Source organism: Callithrix jacchus, chromosome 16, assembly GCF_049354715.1.
Source record: "Callithrix jacchus isolate 240 chromosome 16, calJac240_pri, whole genome shotgun sequence".
Lineage (NCBI taxonomy): Eukaryota > Metazoa > Chordata > Mammalia > Primates > Cebidae > Callithrix > Callithrix jacchus.
In genome coordinates, this window is record NC_133517.1 from 12,263,015 (window position 1) to 12,281,521 (window position 18,507).

The following is an 18,507-nucleotide window of genomic DNA, read 5'->3' on the forward strand; positions in this document are numbered from 1 at the left end:
TATCTCTATAAAAAACAAAACAAATCAAATCAAAACAAAAAAGAGATGGGGTTTCACCATGTTGGCCAGGCTGGTCTTGAACTGCTGACCTCAGGTGATCAGGCTGGCCCACTTTTCAAAACTTCCTTCCCAGACATTACACTCCCTATACACACACATACACTGGTATCTGCATGCACTCAAATCTGTATACCTGCATATAATGCCTCCCATACACATCCTTGCATGCCAGCATTCCACTACACACATAAACACCTTACAACACAGTCCTGTGCACACACATACCCCCTTACCCACAGAGGTATCCTACACACACCTATCGTGTGCATATATATCCCTATACACACACTCCATACACACAGCTCTGCACACATACCTGTATTTGCACACAAAATACCACTTATCTACACACATACAAATACCATCCCTACACATGCTCTACACACACACACACATCCCTGTACTCACACACAAACACATGCACACAAATATTGACATATGAAAAATGGAAGAAACTAGGACTAAATTTTATCATTTAACAATCTCCGTGACTAAGGGAAATCTTTCCTTGTTAAATTGTTTCTTTTCCTTTGACTAAGGGAAATCTTTCTTTGTTCAATCATTTGTTTCTTTTTTTTAAAGAGTTGTTTGGCAGTAAATGTACACTGAAAGGAGAATGATCATTTGAGCTAAGGTAACTGGGAAGTATTTACGCAGAGGAGACATTTTAGGCTTCCTATATAAGATAGTGTAAACTGATATTAAAATAAATAAATAAAGACGCTGGGCATGGTGGCTCACGTCTATAATCCCAGCACTTTGGGATTATAGGAGGCTATTATTATAGCACTTGGGAGGCTAAGGCATGTGTATCACCTGAGGTCAGGAGTTTGAGACCAGCCTGGCTGACATAATGAAACCCTGTCTCCACTAAAAATACAAAAATTAGCCAGGTGTGGTGGCGTGCACCTGTAATCCCAGTTACTTGGGAGGCTGAGGCAGGAGAATTACTTGAACCCTAGAAGGTGGGCAGTGAGCTGAGATCACACCACTGCACTCCAGCCCAGGCAACAGAGGACAGAGTGAGACTCCCTTTCAAAAAAAAAAAAAAAAAAAAAAAAAGCCGCCAGGCACACTATAATCCCAGAACTTTGGCAGGAGAATCACTTGAAGCCAGGAGTTTGAGATCAGTCTAGGAAACATAGGGAGACACAGTCTCTACAAAAAATCCAAAATTAAGTTAAATTGGTCAGGCGGGGTGGCTCATGCCTGTAATCCCAGCACTTTGGGAGGTTGAGGCAGGTGGATCATGAGGTCAGGAGTTTGAGACCATCCTGACCAACATGGTGAACTCCCATCTCTATTTAAAAATACAAAAATTAGCCAGATGCGGTGGCACATGCCTGTAATCCCAGCTTCTCAGGAGGCTGAGGCAGGAGAATAGCTTGAACGGGGAACCTGGGGGGTGGAGGTTGCAGTGAGCCAAGATCATGCCACTGCACTCCAGCCTGGGCCACAGAATGAGACTCCATCTCAAAAAATAATTAAATTAAATTGAAAGCAAACAAAAATACCTGGGTATGGTGGTGCACACCTGTTGTCCTAGCTACTCAGGAGGCTAAGGTCAGACAATCGCTTGAGTCTGGGAGTTGCAGACTGCAGTGAGCTATGATTGCGCCACTGCTGTCCAGCCTGGGTGACAGAGCAAGGTCCTGTCTCTGAAAAAAAGGTAAAAAAAAAAAAAAAAAGAGGAAGAGAATAGATGTATGTATTCTTCATTTTATTTTGTTTTTTAAAGGATTCGGAAAATTGAATGCATGGAATTTGTTTTGCTTTATCACAATGAGAAACAGTTGCCATCCCTTTTTATGTGAAGCTGCTCTTCTTATTAGATTACTGGTAAGTTTTTGCAATATATCACTTTCGTTTGGCTCAAGGCTAACGAGGTCTTTCTTTCTTTCTCTTTCTCTCATTCTCTCTTTCTTTCTTTTCGTTTTTTGAGACAGTTTCGCTCTGTCGCCAGGCTGGAGTGCAGTGGTGCAATCTCGGCTCACTGCAACCCCCGCCTCCCAGGTTCAAGGGATTCTCTTGCCTCAGCCTCCCGTAAAGAGGTTTTTCAATAGAGTAAGTGCTACCCCGACTTTGCCAAACAATGTAAAACATATCAATTCGATCAAGAGACATCTTCCTCATATCATTTGTTATCATCAATTTAAGCAGGGGTGATGACGAGAGTTTCTGAGATTCTGAGACAAGGTTTGACTGGATGCCGCATATACTTTCTGCGCTATCATTGTGTACAATTAACTTCTCACTTCAAAAAGAATTAGAGCAGATACCTTTATATTTGGACAAATGGATCTCGTTATCCTCAAATCTATGTGTTTAATAGTTATGAAGAGAAAAGGACTGTGCACAATAAAACCATTTCCGATGTGTCAAGTTTTATAGTGAGTCATGGGTCTGTCTACTCAGATAAATGCAACAGGACATCCTGTACTCGCTGTGCAGTTTTTCCAATGCTTCTAGTTTTTTCTTTTGGTTCTGCATGAGATGCAAAGGCAACCAAATTTTAGCCAAAGACTAAAACATTATAATTATAGTCGTAATTTTACATCAAAAGAAAGAATTTTAAAGGCACTGTTGAAGGACTAGCATTTCCGATAAAATCCCTGCAAACTCGATTTTTATTTTAGAGCACAAATCCTCTTTCTATGGTTTTTGTTCATTTGTGCTCTTCTCACCTCTCACTCCCGCTTTTGACATTGGTTTTGACTCTTAGTTTTTTGTTTTTTAATGGGAAAATGGAAACTTCCTAAAAAGCTAACGGGTATATACTTTTGTTTTGGTAATATGCTATTTTACTCAGAGTTCTCATATTGATTTTAAAATGATTTTTTGTTGCTTCCCAATAGAATGGTGAGAGAATTATCAGATAAATAGGCAACAGCTTACTGGGCTGTCAGTCAGTGGTTGAGGATTTGCAAGACCAAGGCAAAAGTCAGCTAACATGTACAGAAAGAAGAAATAACTAACAAATTAATGAATTATTATTTTTGTTTTGCTTAAAGAATTAAATTAGTGGTTTCTTTTTCTTTTTCTTTTTCTTTTTTTTGAGACGGAGTTTCGCTCTTGTTACCCAGGCTGGAGTGCAATGGCGCGATCTCGGCTCAGCACAACCTCCGCCTCCTGGGTTCAGGCAATTCTCCTGCCTCAGCCTCCTGAGTAGCTGGGATTACAGGCACGTACCACCATGCCCAGCTAATTTTTGTATTTTTAGTAGAGATGGGGTTTCACCTTGTTGACCAGGATGGTCTCGATCTCTTGACCTCGTGATCCACCCGCCTCGGCCTCCCAAAGTGCTGGGATATAGGCGTGAGCCACCGCATCCGGCCTAAATTAGTGGTTTCTTTAGCTACTGATGACAAAGACTATTAGAAAACATTAACGAATTAGGTTGAACTTCATTTTCAGAAGTGTTCTCAAATTTCTTAAGCATTTTATTTCATAGCAGAAAGTTACATTCCCCACTCTAATCCATAGGCTAAAGGATGAACACATCATCAGTTCACCTAGATTAAATTACATAAAGATATTAATATTTCACGTAAAGGCAATACTTGAATTTGAGAATTATTTTTCCTGACAATTACTGGCTGTTTGATATTGGGCGAGTTACTTCTCTGAGCTTTACTTCCTCCTCTGCAACCCAGGAATGAACAATATCAATTACAAAGCATTGTGTGAGAAGAAAATACAACAACGTAGAGCACGTATTGTACTTGGCATGTAATGAAAAGAAGCAAGCATGTGGAGACCGGAGGATCAACAGCTCTGGGGTTAAAAAGGCTGCGTTGGTGGCTCATGCCTATAAACCCAGCATTTTGGGGGGGCCTAGGTGGTAGGACAGCTTGAGCCCAGGAATTTGAGACCAGCCTGAGCATCATAGCCAGACCCTGCCTCTACAAAAATTAGCTAGGCATGGTGGCACATGCATGTAGTCCTAGCTACTTAGGAAGCTGAGCAGGAGGATTCCTTGAGTCAAGGAGCTGAAAGTTACAGTGAAACCAGTCATCATGCGACTGCACTCCAGCCTGTGCAATAGAGCAAGATCTCTCTCTCTTTCTCTTTTGAGATGGAATCTCACATTGTCACCCTGGCTGGAGTGCAATGGTGTGATCTCTGCTCACTGCAACCTCTGCCTACTATGTTCAAGTGATTTTCCTGCCTCAGCTTCCAGAGTAGCTGGGATTACAGGTGCCTGGCCACCACATCTGGCTATTTTTTTATTTTTATTTTTTATTTTTCATAGAGACGGGGTTTCACTAAGTTGGCCAGGCTGGTCTTGAATTCCTGACCTTGTGATCCACTCACCTCGGCCTCCCAAAGTGCTGGGATTACAGGCGTGAGCCACTGCGCCCTGCCTTTTTCTTTTCCTTTTTTGAGACAGGGGCTCACTCTGTCACCCAGGCTAGAGTGTAGTGGGGGATGAGCACAGCCCACTGCAGCCTCAATCCCACAGGATCAAGTAGTTCTCTCACCTCAGCCTCCTGGGTAGCTGGACTGCAGGTTCACATCAATCATGTTCAGCTAATATTTTGCATTTTTAGTAGAGACAGGGTTTCTCCATGTTGCCCAGGCTGGAATCCTGTCGCTTTAACAAACAAACAAACAAAAAAGTGACATCTAAGAGCTTTGTGTGACAAATGCAGCATAACTGTGTACAGAAAGGGTCTCTGATGTTTGCAGCTTTCTCTCATTTTCTTTCTTTCTTTTTCTCTTTCTCTCTTTCTTTCTTTCTTCTTGATGGGGTTTCACTCTGACACCAAGACTGGAGTGTAGTGGCACGACCTCAGCTCACTGCAACCTCCACTTCCTCAAAGTGGTCTAAAGTGGTCCTCTCACCTCAGCTGCCCAAGTAGCTTACACTACAGGCCTGTGCCACCACACCTGGCTAATTTTTTTTAGTAGACATGAGTTTCGCCATATTGCCCAAGCTGGTCTCGAACTTCTGGGCTTCAGCAATCCTCCCACCTCAGCCTCCTGAGTACACATACAGAAATTTCAGGCATGAACCACTGAGCCCAGCCGATATTTGTAGCTTTCACTTACTTCCATTTTATCACCAACCCTGCAGCTAGTTATTAACGAATTCAATATTATTTATGTTGGTTAGGCCACTGTTCGATTAGTACAATGCCAGGCATGCAAAATGTGTAAATTAATAAAAAAGCTGGAAACAGTCCAATTTTCAGAACACATGTAATGGCTTGGAAATCCCTGCTTCTCGACAGGAGAACTTTGCCAATGATTGCCTTGGACTTAAAACCTGCTGCTCAGAAACTTGGCCTGAAGCCTCCGGCTGCTTCCAATAAAGCCTTCTCAGGGGCCCCCATTTCTTATTCCTGTTTTCATACTTAAGTGACACATATGTCATCTCATATAGCATGACCTGTTTAACTTATTTTAATACATTGTCCTAAAATTTGAATTTTGTCCCCCTCAATCTGTGTTTAGCCTAAGGAATTGGATTACTATAGTTTATTTCATTAGTTCTCAATCATATCCTGAGCCCATCTCTCTGGGACACCTTTCTCTTGGGGTTAAAAACTGGGTACCACCAAAGGGATAAGTTAAAATTGAAAAATAATCTTTTTTTTTTTTTTTTTTTTTTTTTTTGAGACCGAGTTTTGCTCGTTACCCAGGCTGGAGTGCAATGGCATGGTCTCGGCTCACCGCAACCTCCGCCTCCTGGGTTCAGGCAATTCTCCTGCCTCAGCCTCCTGAGTAGCTGGGATTACAGGCACGTGCCACCATGCCCAGCTAATCTTTTGTATTTTTAGTAGAGACATGCCCAGCTAATTTTTTGTATTTTTAGTAGAGACAGGGTTTCACCATGTTGACCAGGCTGGTCTTGATCTCTTGACCTTGTGATCCACCTGCCTTGGCCTCCCAAAGTGCTGGGATTACAGGCGTGAGCCACCGTGCCCGGCTCGAAAAATAATCTCTTACAACTATTTGTACTTTATCAGAAATGTGCCTTATTCAGCCATATATTTTAGCAGTATTCTAACTTTTCAGGTTCAGATTACAAAATGTTCTTAGTTAAAGAAACTTGGCTGGGTATGGTGGCTCATGCCTGTAATCCTAGCACTTTGGGAGGCCGAGGTGGGTGGATCACCTGAGGTCAGGAGTTCAAGATCAGCTTGGCCATCATGGTAAAACCCCACCTTTTAAAAAGAAAAACAAAAGAAAAAAAAAAAATAGAAACTTTAGAAGATTTCATGTTAGTTCTCTAGTCATTGTAGGGTGTTCTTGTGTTTAGCGCAGGTATCTAGTTGGAATGGCTTATAAAGGTTGGTGGAGGTTTACCCTTTTCCATGCTGGCAATCTTCTTACCACTGCTTTTGTGTGCAGATACCTCTCAAGTGTTTTTCCTTATTGACAAGCAGCTCTGGAAATGACCTAAGCAAAATTGCTTCTTTACACTGCCCAAGTCATTGCTCCAGGTCACAGTGAATCATTTTCTTAGGTAAAATGCCCTGAACTGGCAATGAAAGTCCTCACACTCGGTGTTCCCCGAGGAAGTATAGCATTTGAGGCCTGGAGGTTACTACAGATGCCAGCAGGGCCAACCCCTCCTCTAAAAAATGAGCAGATCTGGATTTCACAGCTAATACATGGTGGAACTAGGGTTGGCACTGAGATCTTATAATTTCTATACAATATTCTTTTACTCAAAGAAAGTTTATTTTTGTGGCTGGCTGACACCCTAGAGAACTTAGGCTTTAATCAATTTATAAAACCATAAAATATTTTGTTTATAAAATTAATCTTTTTTTTTTTTTTTTTTTTTGAGATAGAGTCTTGCTCTGTTGCCCAGGCTGGAGTGCAATGGCACAATCTCGGCTCACTACAACCTCTGCCTCCCAGGTTCAAGCAATTCTCCTGCCTCAGCCTCCTGAGTAGCTGAGATTACAGGCACCTGCCACCACCCCCAGCTAATTTTTGTATTTTTAGTAGAGACAGGGTTTCACCATGTTAGTCAGGCTGGTCTCCAACTCCTGATCTCATATCCATCCACCTCAGTATCCCAAAGTGCTGGGATTACAGGTATGAGCCACCATAACTGGCTAAAAATAATCTTTAATATATCAAAAAATCCATTCATCTAACAGACATTCACTGGACATTTTTTGTGCCTGGCACTGAGCCAGGCACAGGAATGCAAAGGTGGGCAAGGGTGTGTCCTCAACTTTCAAAGCTCAGGATCCTTTTGGATATGCCTGTGAAACCTGACTTGGGATGTGGCCATGTGCCACCTGCATGCGAGGTAGAGAGGAGAGATGAGGTGGCTTGCCTTTGAATGATGGCACAGAGACTGCTGGGAAGCTCCCTGGTTCTGGCTCAGGAGGCCTGAATTGAGGCACAGCTCCTCATTCACTAGCTATGTGACCTTGAGCAAGTCTTACAATTTCATCTGTAAAATGAGGGACAGAATAGCCACACTGGTGTGGCTTTGAGGACTAAATGACATGCATGTTACACGTTACATGTACGTCATGTAATCCTCACACAAAATAAATGTTACTTTCTCTGTGGTTGAAAAACTGGGTGGAAATCACATCTACCCTCTCGACCGCATAGATTTATCAAGATTGTTGAAATAATGCATTCTAAAATAATTTGTAAAATACTAGTTTCTTTTACCCCAATATGATTACAACTACCATCTTACTCCTTGTTTCTTTGCAGCCCAAGCATTCCAACCACTTAAACAAAATCCATCTGTGTGGCCCCAACCAAAGCCTTAAAACCCACCAAGATCAGGCCTGGCGCGGTGGCTCACACCTGTAATCCTAGCACTTTGGGAGGCCGAGGCGGGCGGACCACCTGAGGTCAGGAGTTCGAGACCAGACTGGCCAACACAGCAAAACCCCATCTCTACTAAAAATACAAAAATTAGCCGGGCGTGATGGCATGTGCCTGTAGTCCCAGCTACTTGGGAGGGTGAGGCAGGAGAATCTCTTTAACACGGAAGGTGGAGGTTGCAGTGAGCCGAGATCACACCACTGCATTCCAGCCTGGGTGACAGGGCAAGACTCTATCTCAAAATAACCACCCACCACCACCAACAACAAAAAACAAAGAAAAACCACCAAGACCAGAAAAGGTAAGAGGTAGGAGTTTAAACCAAGTCAGAAGTTGTGTTTCCATGTTCCTGACCACATCTCTATTGGTGCAAAGTTATTTTTTCACTTACTAAGCCCCAAGACAGATTACAGAGTAATTACATTTCATCTTCATCTACTTTTGTCAAGATTTTGTTTTTATTTTCTCAGGGAGCTTATTGAAAGATTGTCTTATATTTATAATAAAAATACATTTAGCATTAAGTACAATACTTATGTACTATGTTGAACCATGTTCATTTGCCAATGTTCAAACCTTTTTTTTAGAATTGCCCAGGCTGGAGTGCAGTGGCTATTCCCAGGCGCGATCCCACTACTGATCAGCACGGGAGTTTTGACCTGCCCCGTTTCCGACCTGGACCGGTTCACCCTCCTTAGGCAACCTGGTGGTCCCCCGCTCCCTGGAGGTCACCATATTGATGCCGAACTTAGTGCGGACACCCAATCGGCATAGCGCACGACAGCCCAGAACTCCTGGGCTCAAGTGATTCTCCAGCCTCAGCCTCCAGAGTAGCTGGGACTATAGGCATGTGCCACCGCGCCTGGTGATGGTTCAACGATTTTTAACCCGTAAAAATGGCAGTGGTGGTGCTTGTTCTGAGCCGAATGAGCTAAGTCCCTGAGGCATGTCACTGAAGCTCTTGGAATCTCAGGTTCTCATGCCCAACAAGAGAAGCTGGTGCGACTGTGCCCCATTCCTGGAGCTTAGTAAGAAGAACCCTGGCCCCATTCCCTACTTCGTAAAGGGCCCTGATCTGCCTAGGCCCTCCCATCAGGAGAGGAGTCTGTGGGTTTGTGTTCTCCTGGAGCTCATCAACCTTCCCAGGCCATGCTCTAAACACCACAAACCCCAAAGTCTCTGCCCATGTGTTTGTGGGCAGATCAGGTATTTTGTAGATGAGATTAACATTTAATTCAACAAATACTAGGTAAGCAGATTACCCTGCATAACGGCCATGGATGCCATCCACTCAGCTAAAGGTTTTAAGAGAAAAAGACTGAGGTTCTATAAAGAAAAGGGAAGTCTGTCAGTAGACTACCTTTGAACTTGAGCTGCAACATAAACTCAGCCTTAGGTCTCCAGCCTGCTGCTTGCACTGTAGATTCCAGACTCATTAGCCCCCAGAATCACGAGTCCATTCCTTAGAATAAATCTCTCACTTTCAAATAGACAGAGAGATAGTTATAGAGATGTCTCTTATTGATTCTGTTTCTCTGGAGAGCCCCGACTAATAAAAAGGTACATTTAAGGCTGTGCGCAGTGGCTCATGCTTGTAATCCCAGCACTTTTGGAGGCCAAGGCAGGAAGATCATTTGAGGTCTGGAGTTCAAGACCAACCTGGTCAACATGGTGAAACCCTGTCTCTACTAACAATACAAAAAATTAGCTGGGCATGGTGGCGCGTGCCTGTAATCCCAGCTAATCAGGAGGCTGAGGCAGGAGAATTGCCTGAACCCAGGAGACGGAGGTTGCGGTGAGCCGAGATCGCGCCATTGCACTCCAGCCTGGGAAACAAGAGCGTAACCCTGTCTCAAAAAAAAAAAAAAAATTAGCCGGGTGTGGTGGCGTGTGCCTGTAATCCTAGCTACTCAGAAGGTTGAGGTAGGAATATTGCTTGAACCTGGGAGTCAGAGGTTGCAGTGAGCTGAGATTGTACCACTGCACTCCAGCCTGTGGTGATGGAGTGAGACTCTGTCTCAAAAAAAAAAAAAAAAAAAAAGAACCCTGTGTGGATAAATAACAATACTAGAATAAAGGTATAAACTGACAAGTGTCAACAAGAACTAGACATCACTTTCTGTGGTATTCATTTATTTTTTTAGACAGAGTCTTGCTGTGTCACCTAAGCTGGATCTTGTAGTGGCAAGATCTCTGCTTACTGCAACCTCCGCCTCCCAGGTTCAAGCAATTCTCCTGCCTCCATCTCCTGCATAGCTGGGATTACAGGCATGCACCACCAAGCTCAACTAGGTTTTGTGTATTTTTATTAGAGACAGGTTTCACCATGTTTGCCAGGCTGGTCTCAAACTCCTGACCTCAGGTGATCCACCGGCCTCAGCCTCCCAAAGTGCTGTGATGTGATTATAGGCATGAGCCATGGCACTCAGCCTTCAGTATTTTTTGTACAGATGGAGTTTCACCATATTGTCCAGGCTGGTCTCTGATTCCTTAGCTCAAGTGATCCTCCTGCCTCTGCCTCCCAAAGTGCTGAGACTACAGGTGTAAGTCATCACGCCTGACCTTTCTGTGGGATTTCAAGGGAGAAAGAGACGTGCTATGTCTGGAGAAGGCCTCCTCAGTGAGGTGGCATTTGCACTGTCCTTGAAAGATGGGTAAGACTCGGCTGTGTGAGGATGAAGGTCAAGGGAGGCAGTTAGTGAAAACAAAGGCATAAATGCGTTTGTTGGTATGGCCTGAGCCACCTTAAAATATTCTCTCTCTTTTTTTCTTTTTCTGAGACGGAGTTTCGCTCTTGTTACCCAGGCTGGAGTGCAATGGCGCGATCTTGGCTCACCACAACGTCCGCCTCCTGGGTTCAGGCAATTCTCCTGCCTCAGCCTCCTTAGTAGCTGGGATTACAGGCACGCACCACCATGCCCAGCTAATTTTTTTGTATTGTTAGTAGAGACGGGGTTTCGCCATGTTGACCAGGATGATCTCGATCTCTTGACCTTGTGATACACCCGCCTCGGCCTCCCAAAGTGCTGGGATTACAGGCATGAGCCACCGCGCCCGGCCCTAAAATACTCTCAATATCATGTATACTCATAGTATTAGCCAACCTCCTACTCCTCCTTCCAGCTCCTCCTCCACCTCATGCCATCTCTTTTCTCTGCAGATTCGGAACACTGGGTCACTTGGCTGCCTTCCGAGCACCTGTGCCAGCTAGATATGGCTCATTTTATAGATAAGCAAACAGAGTCCCGTTGAGTGTAGTTTATCCAGCAATCACGGGTACAGAACGAGCCGCTTCTGACATCCTTGGGCCATGTAGACAAGCAATTCAGGTTCAAAATCACATCAGTTCAGTCAAAACTCTTCTGCTGGTTTGGAAGGTAAATGAATACAGCCTTAAATTTTGACTTTATGAGTGCAATTTTTTCCTCTTATAACTTTGCATTCTGTCCACAATCTGATTTGAAGAATCTCTAATTAAGAACCAAATACTCTATGTCATAGGACAGTCGTATTTTTAGGATAGTGGTATTCTTGGAGCTTAACAATAACTAATCAAGATAAACAGGACTTCCGAGGAATAGACACACATATAAACCATTCAGATTAACAAAAGGACATGCCCAGAGTTGGAGAAAACCATAGCCCACCCTGGGATGAGCTCTGCCTTGTAGAGGGGGGCTGAGATTTTACTGAGTCACCTGGAGCAATGCTCTGCATTTTCCGGACTTTTCCGGAGGTGAAATAAGGTGAAATAGGTGAAATAAGCCATTGAGGTGTCCTTCGCACTGTAGCTGGGCACACGGCATCACTAGCTTGCTGGTCTGATGCACTCTGGGAAAACTAGCCAATGAGGTTCATATTAAAGCATACCTACACCTCTTCACCCATAATTCGACCTGTCGTATGGGGTATGAACACCCAGCATTTCTGAATTCAGTTTAGGGTGATGTTGAAACAACGACCAGCTTGGTGGCTCTGAAAGGTTTCTGTTGATTTCTGTAAAATACCTCTCATCTCACAGCAATGCTGGGCACATGCAAGAAGTGGTACTAACTACATCATGCTATGAGGCTTGAGAACTAGGAGGGATTCAGCCAATGCCTCCTACCAGGCCAAAAACTAGAAGCCGTATTGGATTATTCAAAAGCAACATAGACAGGCTGGGTGCAGTGACTCAATGCAGTAATCCCAGCATTTTGGGATGCTGAGGCAGGTGAATCATTTAAGGTCAGAAGTTTGAGACCAGCTTGGTCACCATGGTGAAACTCCATCTATACTAAAAATACAAAAAATTAGCTGTGTGTGGTGGCAAATGCCTGTTAATCCCAGCTACTCAGGAGGCTGAGGCAGGAGAGGTGCTTGAACCTGGGAGGTGAAGGTTACAGTGAGCCAAGGGCACTCCAGCCTGGGTGACAGAGTGAGACTCCATCTCAAAAACAAGCAAACAAAAAAACCCCACAAAAAAAACCGTCGACAGAAACTGGACATCCAAGATGGCCACCAAACCAAACATGTACTTAGATGAAAACAACACATCGTCAAACAAGGCAGACGATGTTACCAGAACATAAAATCATTATCAACATTACACAAACATCCTCATCCGGCTCCATCTTCACCTGACTGCTGTTACCAAACTGCTTTTGTAGAATTGTATATGGGACCCCATCTTGTTCCTGGCACACAGGAGGTGATGAGTGAATGGAACCATAGTCTGCCTCACATAGACAAGGAGGAAATGAGAGGCAATGGCCTTGACTAGACCCGGAAGGGTCCTTGATGATTCATCATGAAAGGTTACTCTGGATAAGCTCCATCCCCAAAGAGTGATGTAAGGCTCAAGGAAGGAGGCTGTGTTTGCTCTCATACTGGGAAAGAAGTGTAGGCACCCACATGCGACACTTTCCTGTTCACAATTTAAACTATTTTGCTGTTGGCTGGGCACAGTGGTTCACACTTGCTATCCCAGCACTTTGAGAGGCCGAGGCAGGTGGATCACCGGAGGTCAGGAGGTGGGACCAGCCTGGCCAACATGGGGAAACCCTATCTCTTCTAAAAATACAAAATTAGCTAGGCATGGTGGTGTACACCTGTAATCCCAGCTACTCAGGAGGCTGAGGCAGGAGAATCCCTTGAACCCGGGAGTCGGAGGTTGCAGTGAGCTGAGATTGTGCCATTGTACTCCAGCCTGGGCAAAACACCATCTCAATCACAATAATACTACTAATAATAAAACACATTTAAAAAAAACAAACTATTTTGCTGCCATGCCTATGCCAGTGACCAAGCCAGGAGCACATCAGAGACCACAGTTCCAGGAGCTCTGCTAGCACCAGGTGACAGTGACGTTCCTGCCTGCTCTCAGCTGTCTTACGGTCTTACAGTGTATGAACATTCAGCATTTCTGAATTTAGTTTAGGGTGATGATGAAACAACGGCCAGCTTGGTGGCTCTGAGAGATCTCTATTAACATGAGAAGCAGGCCAGGCGTGGTGGCTCACGCCTGTAATTCAAGCACTTTGGAGACCAAAGTGGGCAGATTACCTGAGGTCGGGAGTTCAAGACCAGCCTGACCAACATGGTGAAACCCCATCTAAAAAAAATGAGAAGCTGTGTTTTCTGCTTGACAGCTGGTCCCAGGTGCAGCTTTCAGCAAATCCATGACCTGGGTATAGGAGTTGGGACAAAAACACACTTAGCCCCTTCATGGAGATTGACAGCGACATCACTATGTTACAAGGAGCTTGGTGAGACTGTTTCAACTCAAAAAGTTGCCAACCCTAGTTGACCATAAATACTTTCTCCGTGTAATACCTGTTAATATTAGATAACCATTTTTTTTTGGAGACGGAGTTTTGCTCTTGTTACCCAGGCTGGAGTGCAATGGCGGGATCTCGGCTCACCGCAACGTCCGCCTCCTGGGTTCAGGCAATTCTCCTGCCTCAGCCTCCTGAGTAGCTGGGATTACAGGCACGCGCCACCATGCCCAGCTAATTTTTTTGTATTTTTAGTAGAGATGGGGTTTTCACCATGTTGACCAGGATGGTCTCGATCGCTTGACCTCGTGATTCACCCGCCTCGGCCTCCCAAAGTGCTGGGATTACAGGCATGAGCCACTGCGCCCGGCCTGGATAACCATTTAAAAAAAATCTGCTTTGTGGCAATTTATCTATAAATAATATTTCATACAGTTATTAAAATTTTTCTGTAGCCTAAAATAATTCTTAACATTTTTTGTTTTTCTTTATTAATGTCCTTGAATCTATAATCACTTGTGCTAAAGTCACACATTTTCCCAGGTAATACAAGTTTCATATTCTCAGTCCTTACCACTTTACCCCTCACACATAGGCATATATCCATGCTATTTTCTACTTTCTTTCTTTTTCTTTTTTTGAGAACGAGTCCACTTTTGTCACCCAGGCTGGAGTACGGTGGCGTGATCTCAGTTCACTGCAACCTCTGCCTCCCTGGTTCAAGCAATTCTCTTGCCTCGCCCTCCCAACTAACTGGGACTACAGGTGTGAGCCACCACACCAGGCTAATTGTTGTATTTTTAGTAGAGAGAGGGTTTTACCACATTGGCCAGGCTGGTCTCAAACTCCTGACCTTAGGTGATCCACCTGCCTCAGCCTTCCAAAGGGGATTGCAGGTGTGAGCCACTGTGACAGGCCACATGCTACTCTCTTAACGACAGGGGACCTGGGGGTGTGAGGGCTTGAGGAAGGTGGACATTGTTCAGAGAGGTGAGCTCCAGGCTAGGGGAGGGCAGAGCACGCTCTACCAGTGGTTCCCAGACTTGGCGGCTCATTGGAACCACCTGGCCAGGTTTTCAGTCTCTGATAATGGGGGTTCCCCTCACCATCCCCAGCCCCCAAAGACTTTGATTTAACTGGTCTAGTTAGAGCCTGGGCATGGAGCCTGGGCAGCTCAAGTGATTCTAATGTGCTGCCAGGGTTGAGCACCACCGCTCTGTATTATTTGCTACTTGGTAGTGAGGTCTGTGGCCAAGTTTGCAAGAGTTGGATGGAAGAAGAGTAGAAGAGGCAGCAGGGGCAGCTCACACAGTGGCAGGAGGACAGGCTGCAGCACAGATGGGTGGACATGAGCAGGTGAGCAGAGTGACTTATCCCAGCCTCAAGCGCCATGGATCGTGGATGAGATGATCATGCCGGTGCTAATGGAGAAGTTCCTGGAGGTCAGATATTTCGTTTTCCCACGTGGATGATGACATGTTCCTGTATGCTGTCGCATCCCATTATTTTCAGTAGTTACGTTCTACGGTCACTGTGAACACTGAATTAGTGAATACCGAGCCATTAGTTCTTAGTTTCCTGTGAGTCTCTGGACACAACATTTTCATTACATTATGATTAATACAGAACCTTACTCTGTGTGTGTTTCTGTTTGATGGACACCTTATTTAATATATGGCTGATTTATTAACATTGAGTTCACAGCAGGTGAACAGTAGCTCCTGCCAGCAGGGCGCCTCTCCAGTGGGCACACCACAGCCTCTGCTGCTTAGCGACAACAGACTGCTCTACGCTTGGGGCCATTTATTTTTTGTTATTTCATGTTTTTTTCTTTTTTTATCGGGGGGGAGGTTCTCATGATTTTGCCCAGGCTGGTCTTAAACTCCTGAGCTCAAGCGATCCTCCCACCTCGGCCTCCCAAAGTGCTGGGATTACAGGTGTGAGCCACTGCACCCAGTTGCCTGGGGCCATTTTAAACAGCAAAATCACCAACAAAAAGCACAGAAGTGTGGAAAGCATAAACAAAACGGATAGCAGAAAGGATACCAGAAGGCACAGCATTGCCTTTTCCCACCACAGCTGGGAGGGTGTGCATGGGGCAACTCAAGATCTTTACTGCTGTGGGATGTGCATGTCTATGAGTGACTGGGACAGCACCTCAAGTACTGATTTTGGGGTTGCAGATAAATTTTAGCAAGTAGGTAAATTCACAAATATGGTATCTGCAAAAGTGAGGATACACTGTACATAATTAATGTATTCCCACTACTTCACTCTCCTGTCCTGCCCATCTTATTCCTTCCTTTCTTCAAAGGCCCACCTACCCTGTCAAGGAGCCTTGGTTGATTTGCACCCCGCCTCTGATCACCGCCTTCTGGGCTCAGTTTAGAGAATACTGGTGAGATAAATCAGTCAATCAATCAATTAACCAATCATTCAATTTTTTGTTTTTTTAAGATGGGGTTTCACCATGATGGGCAGGCTGGTCTTGAACTCCTGACCTCAGGTGATCCACCCACCTCGGCATCCCAAAGTGCTAGGATTACAGGTGTGAGCCACCGCGCCAGGCCAAATCATTCAATATTAATGAGGTATTTTAAAGCACCCAACATAATTTTTGGGTGGTAGCGTGGGGAACAGATAAATATGAAAAACAGTGCCTTTCCAAAATGAGTTTTGCAGTAGTTGAGGAGAGAAGGCTAACATGTAAAACAAGGGCAAACAATGTTAGAAAGTACCTAGGTCTATTTAAAACCATCAGATCTAAAAAAAAAAAAAAAAAAGTACCTAGGTTTAGTTGAAAAGAATGTTGCATACTGTACATGCTATAGATGCTTAGAAACATTGCCTATCAAGGCCAGTCACAGTGGCTTATGCCTTTAATCCTAGCATTTTGGGGGGCCGAGGCGGGTGGATCACCTGAGGTCAGGAGTTTGAGACCCACCTGCCCAACACGGTGAAACCCAGTCTCTACTAAAAATATAAAAAATTAGCCCAGCATCGTGGTGAGCGCCTGTAATCCCAGTTACTCTGGAGGCTGAGGCAGGAGAATCACTTGAATCCGGGAGGTGGAGGTTTCAGTGAGCCGAGATCACACCATTGTACTCCAGCCTGGGCAACAAGAGCAAACCTCCGTCTCAAAAAAAAAAGAAAAGAAAAGAAAAGAAAAAAGAAAAAAAAGAAAAGTTGACTATGAATAGGAGCTTTAAATCAAATTTTCCTGAGAAACAGAACTTTCATGGGACTTTAGGAAGGAAAAACAGATATAGAGAATGATTGAATGAAGTATTCAGCAAGTATAAATGCAGCCTAAGAAGTGGAAATTAGCATGGTATTGTTTCTTCCAAATAAGAATGAAGAGATGAACTTAGTGAGGACATCTTGTGTGTGAGGAGTTGGGAGTTGGGGAGCTGGGTTCATCAAGTTCATGTCTGCCTGATGATGCTCTCCTTACCTGGAGAGACATTTTACCAAAGACACTGACAGACATTCCTGATAGATTAGCCAATACCAAACGTTTTGAACCCTACTCTTATTTGCCACTCATGTTTAGCCAGGATCTTAAGGATTCATCAGTAGCAATAGATACTTGAATGTAGGATTAACATATTTGAGAGGTCATTCTGAAGAAAAGAGCAGGCAATAGGCTCTCAGGTGAATTACTCCATAGGATTCTTTGTTTTTGTTTTGCTTTGTTTTGTTTTTTTTCCATAGGATTCTTGGTAAGTTTCAATCACACACCTTCCCATGGGTAACCCACCCCTTCTTCTCTTCAGCAGCAAACTAACTGAACTACACACCAGTGAACATCACAGATATAAACCACCCTCCTTTTCTTCTTTTAAGGAATTCGTTACTATGGAAAGGAGTACTAAAGTTTGCAAACTTAGTACTCAGATTGCCGTATCAGATTGTGTCACAAGGCAGCTGCTTTGACCTCTTGCACTGCAGCTGGGGCCAGCCTCTTCAGAACATTGTTGAGAGGGAAAGCAAGTGCTTTGGGCACTGTCTGGCCCATCAGGCCCTCTGTAAATGTTTGCTATTAATGCAAAGACCAAGTCTCCCACAGTGTCCAATTTGCTTCCTTGTAAATTCTTCAAGGTAATGCAATGCTGGGATCCCAGTGAACAGAATCTGGCTTCGACGTGGGTATCCATGGTGTCCGAGCCTAATCTTACATCTTGGATAAGTTGAACATGAGCTTGAGCCCGCGGTCACACATTCTTTCAGCAAATACTGGTTGGGCATCTGCTACTTGCAAGCACTGCCCTGCATGCCGGCATGCAGCTGTAGCAGGAACGAAGTAACAGCCAGCATTCCCGCATGCGGGCGGTGCGGCCCGGGTACAGAAAAGTACACGATAGGCATCCTTACATCCATTTTCTGGGGGGAAACTGAGGCTTTGAGAAACGGAGAACTTGCCGGGCCATTTGACTCCATGTCATCCCCTCCCCCATCAATGCCCTGAACAGCCTGCCCTGAACCCTGCACACCCTGAAGGAACTTACTTTGTAATGATTATTAAGAGCCCGAGACCCCGAGCCTCAACCCGGCACATCGCATCCTCTCTCTACAGACCCCCTAGTGTTGGAAGGGATCAGAGCTCACCTCCTCCGTTCCCGGGAACACCCCTTTCCTAACACCTTGAGGAGGGGTCGGAAGGAAAGGAAAGGAGACCCGCGAGATGTCGTCGATGCGCCTGCGAAGCCGAGGCTACCCGGAGACCTGTCCGTCCGTCGGTCCCGGCAGAAGGATGGCCCGGGCTGCTCCTCTCGCCGGAGCTGCAGGCTGAGTCGCCAGGTTTCTGTGCCTTCAAACCCTGCGCGACGGCCACACCAAACACCCAAACCTTGGGCAGGGACCAAACGGTCACTTCCCC

General features: G+C 44.8%; 2 long non-coding RNA genes across 3 annotated transcripts in view; one reads left to right on the plus strand and one right to left on the minus strand.

The window, feature by feature from the left end:
• The window catches only part of LOC108588624 (uncharacterized), a 19,731-nt gene extending 17,289 nt beyond the window's left edge, over positions 1 to 2,442 (plus strand). The window contains exon 4 of the long non-coding RNA XR_013527840.1: positions 1,799 to 2,442. This is a non-coding gene — a long non-coding RNA (uncharacterized LOC108588624). The remainder of the gene's footprint in view (positions 1 to 1,798) is intronic.
• LOC108588623 (uncharacterized) overlaps positions 1 to 18,465 on the minus strand; it is a 20,232-nt gene extending 1,767 nt beyond the window's left edge. The window contains exons 1-4 of one of the 2 annotated variants that reach the window (XR_008477186.2): positions 18,237 to 18,465; positions 14,937 to 15,168; positions 4,542 to 4,654; positions 1,575 to 1,718 (exon numbers count right to left, since the gene is read on the minus strand). This is a non-coding gene — a long non-coding RNA (uncharacterized LOC108588623). The remainder of the gene's footprint in view (positions 1 to 1,574; positions 1,719 to 4,541; positions 4,655 to 14,936; positions 15,169 to 18,236) is intronic. The other variant, XR_001907548.4, reaches the window with a different exon arrangement.
• Positions 18,466 to 18,507: the final 42 nt, after the last annotated feature.